This window comes from Rattus norvegicus, chromosome 5, assembly GCF_021556685.1.
Source record: "Rattus norvegicus strain SHRSP/BbbUtx chromosome 5, alternate assembly SHRSP_T2T, whole genome shotgun sequence".
In the NCBI taxonomy this organism is placed as follows: Eukaryota; Metazoa; Chordata; class Mammalia; order Rodentia; family Muridae; genus Rattus; species Rattus norvegicus.
The window spans coordinates 170,331,566-170,343,469 of NC_141538.1; the positions used below are offsets into that span (position 1 = coordinate 170,331,566).

General features: G+C 50.7%; 1 long non-coding RNA gene across 1 annotated transcript; it reads left to right on the forward strand.

Annotated features, from left to right (window-relative positions):
• The first annotated feature begins 3,060 nt into the window (after positions 1–3,060).
• LOC148006190 (uncharacterized) lies at positions 3,061–3,822 on the forward strand. The gene is made up of 2 exons (XR_015621477.1): positions 3,061–3,167; positions 3,554–3,822. It is a non-coding gene; the product is annotated as an uncharacterized LOC148006190 (long non-coding RNA).
• Positions 3,823–11,904: the final 8,082 nt, after the last annotated feature.

Sequence of the window (11,904 nt, forward strand, 5' to 3'; positions counted from 1 at the left end):
AGGCAGCAGAGGCAGAGACGACTGTCCTCCGTGTAAAGTACACACGCAGCTGGTGACCTTGGCTCTATATAAATATCATCGAGTAGCTCAGTATCAAGCAGTCCCAGGTAGACAGGTATTGGGAGCAGGATTGGCCATTGGAGCCCTCTGGGCAGAGTGTGGCTCACAGACGTTCTGAGTGGACCTCATGCCTGTTTTAGGCATCTTCTTTCGGGGGTGGGGCAACAGTGTGTACAGATAGCTGTGTGTCCACATACGTGTAAAAGTCATATGTAGGCATCAGATGTCTTCCTCAGAATGCTCTGCACTTTTGAGACAGGGACTCTTGAAGAATGTGGAGGTAGATAATTTGACTAAACTGGCTCTGGCTGCCCAGTGAGATTCCAGGACTCACCTGAGTCCGCTGTCCCCAGCACCAAGGTTACAGGTATGCACCACATTCATTGTCTGTGGAGTAGTGGGTTCCTGACCTCAGGTCTTCATATTTGCACAGCAAGTGCTTTCTCCACCAAGGCAGCTCCTCAGACCCCCGGGCATCTTTCTCTCTTACTTATACACTGCTCACGCAGGAACCACATCGTGATGGGCTCTGGGTTTTCCCTCTGAAGAGGTTCTACCTTCTTCCTCCGTGCTTCCTCTCAGATCCCTCTTTGACCCCCCTTCCCCGGCCCTCGATTCCTCAAAGGCTCACAGCAGGATCTGGGAACCGGACGGAACAGCCTGGTTTCATGTAATTTATGGTCCTAATTTCTAGCAAACGAGGTAGGAAAATGCCAAGTCCTCGACAGGGAGAGGAACTCTGAGGCTGAGCTCCCTGGCCTGGAACTGGCTTCGGTGTCCACTGTGGTGGTCCAGGAGGCCTATATCCAGCCAGCTGGGAGCAAGCCAGACCTATGTTGAACTGCGAGGTCGAGGGATACAGAAGTGATCCAACCTGGACCCTAACGAAAGGGGAACAGAAACTGGCTTCACAGACCAGCTCCCTGCCCCTAACCCAAAGTTCTAGACAATGGCAGCAAGAGAGGAGACACCAAGCCTGAGAGGGAGCATCCTATGCATGTACCCCAGGAGTCACGCCTCTGGGGGTCACTCGTGCCCCCTGCTCAGACTGAACCCACAGTGATCCTGGGCTGGACATCCATAATCTGAGGTGCCACATCAGCTCACATTTTCCAATTCTCTCCAACCTCTCCTCTCTCTCTCTTTCTCTCTCTCTCTCTCTGTTCAATTGCCTGCTTCAGCCCAGTAGGGATGGCTGCAAACCCATGTTGTTTGGAGTTTAGCACATAGCGTTCTGCACACCTTTGGGGGTGGAGACTTGTTTCAGGAAGTATGTCACTGAAGGGCGGGAACTGGTTTTATAATCTGGCCTAACTTACTGTTCTCTCCCTCCCCCTCCCCTTCCCCTCCCCCTCCCCCCTCTTCTCTCCTTCTCCCTTCCCCCTCCCCCTCCTCCTCTCTTCCAGCATACGGATGTGATATAATCTTTCTACTGCATAACTTCTGGGCTAACCTAATGTTCCAGCTGCTAAGTCTTCCCCTGTGTGTCTCCTCTGGAACTACGAGCCAGAGAAACCCCTTTCTTCTCTAACTAGCTTTTCTCTCGTGTTGCTTTGTCATAGCAACAGAAGAAGTGTAACTGACACGACAACCACCTCCACACCTCGCGGAGAAGGCAGGCTGCAGTATGAATACGGGGACTTGGGGGTGTTGAGTTCTGTGTAGGACACAGTTACAGATGCACGTACAAACTCCTCAGGATGTCTATCTCCACAAGTGCACGGCAAGACCACCTTGACCGTGGGTCATCCAGCCCACCGTGGGCGGTGCCGTCCCTAGGCAGGTGGGCCCCGATGCCTGAGAAACACAGAGGAGTCAGGTCAGTCAGCAGCGTCCCCCCACCTTCGCTGGTTCGGTTCCAGCCTCGGTGGACCATGAGATGAAGTAAACCATCCACATCAAGCAAACTGGGACAGGAAGCCACGTAGGAGATGATGCACAATGCAGTCACAAAAGAGGACCCAACTCCCCCTCCACCCCAAACAGTGGCTATTTCTCCCAGTAAAGCCAGAGAAATCACCAGGGTCAATTCCAGGCACTGTGTTCACGTGGTGCAGCATGAGAACTGCCTGCTTGAGGTCCCTGGTCTCTGTTCCAAACTCCCTGTGAGAGGCAGCCCCCTGTTACCCCAGGAGGGCTAACAGCCAGTTTCCTCCACCAAGGGAGGTTGCCCTAGGCTATGACCTCTCTGTTTGGCTGGCCTAGCTTCTTTACCTACTCAGTTCCGAGTGTTTATGACTGTGCACTTACGGACTACTGAGTGTCTTTCCTGGACTCCACCTAACCCGAGGAGTAATGCCGAGTGTGTGGTTTCCTTGACTCAGGCTGCGGTGGAGATGTACCGAAATTCAGTGTGAAAATTCAAGCTCCCAGGGTCGAAAGCCACGCCTGCGTCAAACATTCTACCAGGCTGACTGACAGATTGGGACTTTAATGACCACGGAGGGCGGAATATTGCAGATCCGGAGCCTGATGATCATAAGTTAATATCATTAGCCCTTTTAGAAGTCATCCATTGCCTACCTCTGTGCCTCACCTGTCAGGCATGAAACCGACAGTCTGGAATCTGTCAGAATCTACAAATAGACTCCAAGCTTCCCCAGCTCAAAAGCTAATCAGAGAGCATCCCAGAGATTCCCCTGTTCTGCGGAACCACCTACCTGATATTCCCACAAAACATGTTTCCAAAGTTCCTTGTGAAAGAATAAAGATTTTAAACTATCCCCACTGACACTGCTGTGAGGACAAGAGCACCCCACAGCAAAGAATAACATAACATGTTTTGGGGATGTAGCCTGGCTAGAGCCAGCACAAACCATTTGGCCTCGATAAGGCCTGATTCAACAGTCCTGAGAAAAACAAGAGCTAGGGTCAGCTTGCCCCAGAAACAGGGTGGCCTAGAGTTGAACTGAGCCCAAGTTACAAACCAATGAAATCGCTTTCTGTGACTGTTGCCAACTGCCTATGTAATTTTCCCTATAAATACCTTCCCCTAATTGGGCTCGGGGTTAGACTCCTCTGTCTCCAGTGTGAGATACATGTCGTCCCCAGAGCTCTGGTTCCTCAAATAATACGCCTCTTGTTTATTACATTAAGACTGGTTTCTCGTGAGTTCTTGGGGGTTGCGTTGTCCAGATTTGAGCGGGGGGTGGGGTGGGGGTGGGGGAGGGGGGTCTTCCCCACCCCGGTGGTCTTTCACTTGCTTTGTGTTTGCCTTTGTTCTACTGTTTAAAAAAAAAACCCAGGGTCTGGGGATTTAGCTCAGTGGTAGAGCGCTTACCTAGGAAGCGCAAGGCCCTGGGTTCGGTCCCCAGCTCCGGAAAAAAAGAACCAAAAACCTCCACGAACCGGCTCCAACATTGGTGTGTGCTGTCTGTGGAAACCGGACCGTGAGTTCCTGGCCGTGGTCACGCGCAGGAGGCTCCAGAGCACATCTCTTATTCCCTTTGAGGTGAGAACCGTGGGATTTTTAATTCTATTTTCTTATTGACAGATTCAGCCCCTCTGCACGGCAGACCTGCGTCCCTCGACGACGGCCAGCATTGAAGCCACTTGTAATCCCACCCAAATCTGTGTGCGCCCCAGTCCGAACCCCCGGCTGCTAAGATGTGCGGCTCCACCAGGCACCTAATAAAAGGGGTCTCGTGCTAATGAGCCCCAGTCCCTCCCTCCATGAAAAATCAGGGCTGTACTTAGACAAAAGACCCGTGTTTACCAACTTTTAAATCGCTTGCTCATTAAAATGTCTTCAATGCCTATTAAGATGTGTGTGAGGAATGCATGTTCTTCATGGTAATTGAAGGAGCCCGGTGCCGCATTCTCTTCTAAGAGACATTTAGCATCTCTTTGGAAATTATTTTCATCCCTTTAGGATGAATTTCACAGCTGCTTTTCTCATTATCTGCCACATAAAACTTTGTTCTGATGAAGTTGCCGGGAGGAAAATCTGCTCAGGTGGATTTCTTCACGAGTCCCCCGCATAGAGCCCAGTTGGAAGCAAAGGCAGAGCAGCCCTGGGTGTTTGTCTCGAGGCACCCCGGCGGCTGGCGCAGGGCTCGGCTGGAGGGAGGGGGCCTCCTTAGGCAGCGGTGTGTGCTGTGATTTCATGGCCTCCCAGCATGCCTTGAACTCTTTCCCTGACCCAGAACCGCCCCCCCCCGCCCCGCCCCGCCCCGAAGATTCGTAAATGTCGCCAAATCTTGCAAGAGTAGCGTTTGCCCTTCAGCACACGGAATGGCTTCTTACGCACCGTGACGTCAGCTGGAAGAATAGGTCAGAGTTCACACGAGTATCTATAATGAGGCCTACGTGTCCCTAAATCACCGTGGATAGGGTCCTCCTGACAGCTCTGCAACTCCAGAGCAGATGGGGAAATGTCAGGCCCGCTTCCGCCAGGAGAACCAGAAGCTGCAGTACGGGCAGTGGCACAGGCAGCAAGTATCCAAATTCACCTCGAGCCTAAAGCAGCCCTGTAGTCAACTCAGCAGTTACCAAGAAACCCCTGCGCCCAGTCCTGAGCCAGGGCCCCGGAGGGAGGGGGATAAACAAGGCCATAGCTGAGGCCCACACCTCACCCATCCATTCAGTCATTCACGGACACATGTTCACTGTGTCCTGTGATCTAGTGACTCTGTGAGACACGGGAAAGTTGTCTTTCCTGTCAGGCTAGCCAGTGGGAGGCTGTCATCGAGTAGCTGGTCCCAGAAAACCTTTCTGTGTGGAGAGAGGGACAGCTCACTGAAGCCAATGAAGCCCAGAAGTCTCTCCAGGCTCCTTCCAGAGGCCATAGAAGCAGACACATTTGTCAGTGGAAGAGGAGGCTATTCAGGGGTGTGACTTCCTGCAGGTTCCACTGGGGACACCCATGATGCGGCTGTCACAGGTCCTCACAGATCAGCTCGTTGTTTTAGTGGTACAGCTGCCTGAGTCCCCGTCCTCCATAGGTAACCCCAGGAATCCATCCTTTCACCAGGATGACCCTGAACTGAACCCTGAACCTGTCAGTCATAGCTCTACCTGGGTACCTAGAAACAAACTTCCCCAGAAAGCAACACAACAAACGCCCCAACCTAACACTGGCTGCTTTCCTTCTGACTTTCCCAGTGTGAGTAAACATCTCTGGACGTTACCATTTGCTGGGCCTGGGTCTCCTTCCCTAGGGCTCCGATCTATTATCAGCTCCTAACTCTAATAGGTAAGGCCCCTAAATCTAACAGGTAAGGCCCCTAAATCTAACAGTTGCTGTGAAGACAGCAACCCTTGGTATGAAGTTTTCAGTAGACATGCATGAGCACTCACATGTGTGCACACAGGGACACACACAAAAACATGTATATACAAACACAAATATACATGCATGAGCACATATATGCATACATATTATGCACAGATACACATTAGCACACATATATGCACATGGACACATACACAAATGAACGCACAAATGTATACATGAACACACATGTACATACATACCCCTGAAAACATACATATGCACACACAGACATACATGTACACATATGCACACATGTGCTATGTACACAATACATGTACATACATACATATTCATTGTACTGGCTGGTTTTGTGTCAACCTAACACAAGCTTCTCTTCATCAGAGAAGAGCGAACCTCAGTTGAGGAAATGCCTCCATAAGAACCAACTGTAAGGCATTTTCTTAATTAGTATTTAATGGGGGCCCAGCCCATGATGGGCAGTGTCATCCCCTATGCTGGTGGTCCTAGGCTGTATGAAAAAGCAGGCTGAGCAAGCCATGGAGAACAAGCCATTCAGCAGCACCCCTTCATGGCCTCTGCATCAACTCCTACCTGCAGGCTCCTGCCCTGTGTGAGTTCCTGTCCTGACTTCCTACAGTGATGAACCGCAAATGGAAGTGTAAGCTGAACTAACCCTTTCCTCCCCAGCTTGTTTTTGACCATGGTGCTTTGTGGCAGCAACAGAAACTAAGACACACATAAACATATGAATGCATGTACTTGTACATACACACACGAACACAAGCACACTCATACATATACACATGTATATACATGCACACACACACACACACACACACACACACACACAAACACCCCACATGCAGGCATGGGTTTCTGGGAGAGCAACAGAGAACCCTAACTTTGCTGAGAATGTCCCCCACCACTTGGTCTTCAGCAATGGGGCCTGGTCCCTGTTAAACAGAGAGGCAAAAACGTCCGGATTGACTTCTCCTTGTGCAGGAAACTCTCATCTTAGTCAACATGCTCTGGCAGCTGACTCGGATGTGAAATTAAGCAGAGTGCCCCCTTTCCACTAGTGGTAAGGACAGGTTAGACGGTTTGTGGCAGCTGTGGGGTCACAGGTGGGACTCTCTGAGCCAAGCCGAGCCTCTGTCTGCCTCGTACAAACCTTTACGCGTCTTTGCCTACACAAAGGTTAAGCCATCCATCCAAATGAAGCCAAGCCCCCAAGCTACGAGAGACATAACGGCTTAAACAGAAATTAAACATTTTTCTTGTGCTCTGCCAGGTTCCACCTCCTCTGCTCTGGGAGCAACAAGAAAAAGCCTGACACGGAACACAACTTTCGTATTGATTTCCGATAATCCCGAGTCCTGCTGTGCTCGAAGCTCTGAGGTGACGCTGGGAAAATCACAGTCAATGATGACCTTGCCAAGAGCTGGAGCTGACAAGCCATCGGCGTGATCACTCTCGTTCAGAGCCCTCCTGGCCTCCCCTTCTCTTTCTCCTCTGATTCTCACCAGCTTTCTTAGGAGGGTCAAGGCAAGAGAGGGCTCTCACCACTTCCAGAGATAGCCAGGCCTCACAACTGGGAAAATGTCAACTTACAACCTTCCTGAGATGCTCTTTGAATTGTACCTGTGTGGTGGTTCATTTTGACTGCCAATTTGACAGGATCTAGAATCCTCTGGGGGACAAAACTGGGAGGGCAGGGAAGGGGAGGAGAGAGGAAGTGAGAGGAGGGGAGGAAGGGAGAGGAGAGGAGGGGACAGGAGGGGACAGGAGGGGAGGGGAAGGGACAGGAAGGGAAGGGAGAGGAGGGGAGAGGAAGGAACAGGATGGGAGGGAAGGAGAGGAGAGGAGGGGAAATGAAGGGATAAGAGGGGAGGGGAGGGAAAGGGGCAGGAAGGGAAGGGAGAGGAGGGAAGGGGAGGGGAGAGGAAGGGACAGGAGGGGAGGGGAGGAGAGGAGAGATGCTCTCTAGTGAGTCTTCTTACAGAGTTATAAGCCTGTCAACTAGTCAGCTAGCTGAAAGGTTTTTTGTACTACCTGGGTAGAAGCCACGGAGGCAAGTCTCTTCAAAGGCTGGTCTCTGACAGCCTTCATTTCACTGTCTGACTACAGCAAGGAGCTGCTCACAGCTCGCCTGCTCTAGGAGCCAGAATCTGGTCTTCAGAGGTGTGACTGGTGGGCAACCATCCTTGCAGGCGCATTTTAGCTGCATCGCTGTGGTCTCTCAAAAACCTCAGCACCACCACACACTCGTGATCGCGTGTGAATGAATGAGCTAGGTGTGTAAAGCCCAAGATGTGTGAGGAATGGCTTTTAGGGAGTTCTTCAGCTTTCCCAGGTGAACTCCCTCCACCCACAATCTCCCACTCCAGTCTGTGCTGTGTCCTAAATAAACACACCCCCTCCTGGAAGGGGAGGGTCCTCAGGAAACTCACAAGGCTCCTGAGTACCCCTCCCCCAGAGGTGGTGGAAGCAGTAATCCTTTGGGGAGAGGGGGTCTTCAATGGAGTCACTGCCTGAAAGAAGTTCCCAGAATCCCAGAGATACATTTCTTCCACCACCCGTCATCGATGCTGAGGTGGGCTTTTCAGTGATGCCGGCTTGGCTCCCTTGTAGGGTGAATGAGAAATGTCTCCTACAGGCTCTGATACTCGAATCCTTGGTTCTGCCTGGTGCTGCCGTGCTGGAGGAAGTTTGTCCCAAAGGTGAGGGCTTTAGATTAGATGGCCTTGCCCACTCCCAGCTTGCTCTCTCTGCTCTGGGCTTGCGGTTGAGAATACGGTTTCCCAGCTTCCCACCCCCGTGCCTGCTGCTTGCTGCCTGGATGGACACTTAGCTCCTTGGAGTCGTAAGCCCAAATGAGCTCTTCCTTCTATTTGGATGTGAATGCAACCGGACTACCCCAGAACGAAAACACACACGAAGGTCTGGACCTGGTCCGAGAGACTTGAGAGAGTTCATCTCAGTGAGAGGAACTTCCTTGCTACCTCTCACGCAGCTGCTATGAGGAATGCTCTGCTGAGGGAACAGGATGGGACTTGCATTCTCATGCTAACACAGCTAGCTCCTTACCAACGGAGCCATCTTCCAGCCCCCAAAGGATAGCTGTGCTAATCATTCCAAACACATGTCAGGAGACAGAAAAGCCACAGTAAGACGCTTACTGGAGCTGTAAAACAACTCGGGATGTTTTGTTTGAAGCAAGTACTAACTTGAGTTTTCTCCACATTGCTCACCACAGTCCTGCCCGCTTCTTGGTCCTGTTTCAATCCTGGCAGGATCAGAGACACATGTCCCCAGTTCCCAAGGGCTAAAGAGAAGGCTAACAAATTAATTACAGAAGAAAATTAAACATTTATTGAGGTCATATGGTAGAGTCAGATCTCAACAGACCAACCCTGCCACAGAAAACAGTTTTAAGTTCTGGCCAAAGACAAACAAACTACCCAGAACTCTAAGGAGGAAACAGAACAGACGGATTTGGAAGCCTACCCTCGGAGGATGGGACCAACACACAATTCACAGCTGTCTTAGTTAGGGTTTTATTGCTATAAACAGACACCACAACCAAGGCAAGTCTTATAAAGGACACTTAATAGGGACTGGTTTACAGGTTCAGAGGTTCAGTCCATTAGCATCAAGGCAGGAACATGGCAGCATCCAAGCAGGCATGGTGCAGGAGGAGCTGAGGGTTCTACATCTTCATCTAAAGACTGCTAGGAGAAAATGGGCTTCCAGGCAGCTAGGAGTAGAGTCTTAAAGCCCACACCCACAGTGACACACCCACTCCACAAAACCACACCTACTCCATCAAGGCCACACCTACTCCAATAAGGCCACGCCCACTCCAACTAGGCCACACCTCCTAATAGTGTCACTCCCTGGGCAAAGCATATACAAGCCATCACAATGGCTTCGAGTGAGGTCAAACCTTGATCCCAGCACAGTACAGTGCAGGGGAGCTCGGGTGGAAACTCTATCACTGTCCTGGCCACAAATGCTCATGATCTCTGGAAGCCCTGCATTCTTCATCCAACCTTTGCCGTGTCAGTGATGGAAAAGTCTCCCCAGATCAAGTCAGGGGGATGACAAGGCTCCCCTGGTCAGGTCGTAATGTTGACAAATGGTTGGCCTTCAGCTAAAACCAATGTGTGCCTATCAACCTCAGCTTCCTTCTCCTGGATGACTACAGCCTAAGATCACCCCCTACAGAGATTGCTCCTTACAGAGACCTCTACCTACATAGACCTCTCTCCACAGAGACCACTCTCTACAGAGACAGCCCCCTCCAGAGACCTCTCCCTGCAGAGACCTCTCCCTACAGATACTACCCTCTACAGAGTCCTCTTCATACAGAGACCTCTCTCCACAGAGACCACTCTCTACAAAGACTGCCCCCTAAAGAGACTTCTCCCTCCAGAGACCTCTCCCTAGAGAGACTGCCCCTTACAGAGACCTCTCCCTACAGAGACAGCTCCCCTCAGAGACAGCACCCTACAGAGACCTCCCCCTACAGAGATCCCCTACCACCATCTGTTAGCCTGTCTCCTCCTTCTTCTGCTTCATATAATAAACACTGAGCCCCTGGATTTAATGAGATTCCACCTGATCCCAGATTTAATGTCTGTCTGTCTGTCTGTCTGTCTGCATTCCCTGTATCCCTAAGAGCATCAATGCCTAAGCCATGCCGGTTGCAGTACCTGGCTCTCAGCTGGTCTACTCTTTTTTTTTTTTTTTTGGTTCTTTTTTTCGGAGCTGGGGACGGAACCCAGGGCCTTGCGCTTCCTAGGTAAGCGCTCTACCACTGAGCTAAATCCCCAGCCCCCTGGTCTACTCTTTATAAGGCTGCATAACCTTTAGGAAGGAGGCTCCCGCAAGAGGAATTAGGTCAGTAGGAGGTCTTTGACACCTTGCTTCTAGCTCCTTTCAGTCAGGTTCTCTGCTTCCTGCCTGCCACAATGTGACCAGCACAGACACCCTCCCTACTTCACCCCTCCTCATCCTCCCTCACCCTGCCCTGCCTTCCCTCACCCTTCACCCCGCCTTCCCTACTGTGAATGACTAAAATCTCCTTGAAACCAGAGTCAGATAACCGTCCCCCCCTTTACACCGCTTCCCTTAGATGTTTGATCACAGTGGTGACCTGGGGCAGGGAAGCAGGGAACAAGTTGAGATCTGAGCTGCCACAACCTGAAGGTGAGTTTGAGATTCAACTTAATAAATACATTGGCTATTGAAACCAAGCAACACTCTTTTAAGGGCTGTAACAGAGGCCAGCATCTCCAAGCCCACTAGTCATAATGTCAAAGTGTTATTCAAACTTGCGATATGTGATGGTTTGTATGTGCTCAGCCCAGAGAGTGTCCCTATAAGATGTGGCTTTGATGGAGTAGGTGTGACACTGTGGGCATGGGCTTTAAGACTCTCATCCTAGCTGCCTGGAAGCCAGTCTTCTCCTAGCAGCCTTCAGATGAAGACGTAGAACTCTCAGCTCCTCCTGCTCCATGCCTGCCTGGATGCCGCCATGCTCCCGCCTTGATGGTAATGGACTGAACCTCTGAACCTGTGAGTCATCCCCAATTAAATGTTGTCCTTTATAAGAATTGCCTTGGTCATGGTGTCTTTTCACAGCAGCAAAACCCTAACTAAGACACAGTGCAAGGCAGAAAAGTGAGAATTCTCACACAGACTGAGTAGCGACTGAGACCAACTTCATTATGTTCTAGGAACCAGGGTTAACAGATCGATATCCTTCCCTTCCCCTCCCCCTCCCCCTCCCCCTCCCCTCCCCTCCCCTCCCCCCCCCCCTCTCTCTCTCTCATTGCAACACAATGAATTGCCTTTATTTTGGTATGCATCCACATTTCAACATCTTGTGGTCCTGAACAGAGTGTCCCCAACAAGCCAGGAGGCCAGGCCCACCGATCTGCAAACTCGGTGACACAGAGCTCCTCCAGGGTCTGAGGAACAACACTGAAACCTAGTCCGCAGGGTCAGGGTCTTGTGAGCCAGCTGTCAGGCTCCACATCAGACCTGATTGGTGGCCAGTGTGAATTGAGAGCCCTGTTCAAACTTCTTCAGTGTGTAAAAGCAAAGAGATTATGGAGAAAGGAGCCAACTCAGAACTACGTTACGACTGTATATTCGGTTTTCGCAAATTGTTCCTGGAGGTCCAGTCACCATGCCTGTCCATCTTTAAGTGTCATGTCCTTGTCATCCTCCAGACACCAGCTAACTGTGCTGTCACCAATCCCTTTCTAGAATTCTTCAGCTCTTCCAGTAGTCAGAAACTTGGAGGGACTTTAACTGCTGAGCCTGTGGTGGCTGCCATCTTGGGTGGCTACCACTCCACAGATCAGTATCTTAAAGCCTGGCATCTGCTATTATCATATGTGTGAGACAAAGGAAACTTCTTGAATCCTCTTGGTGATGGAAGGGTATGAAGGTCAAACTTTGGACTACCTAAAGTGAAACTTACCTGATGGGATTTTACAGAAACACAGACTTGGGCTGTAAGAAATCGCTGAGACTTTGGGACTGGGGTAATGTGTGTCTTAGTGGCTGCGTTAATTTACCCGTGTGATGTTTTTATT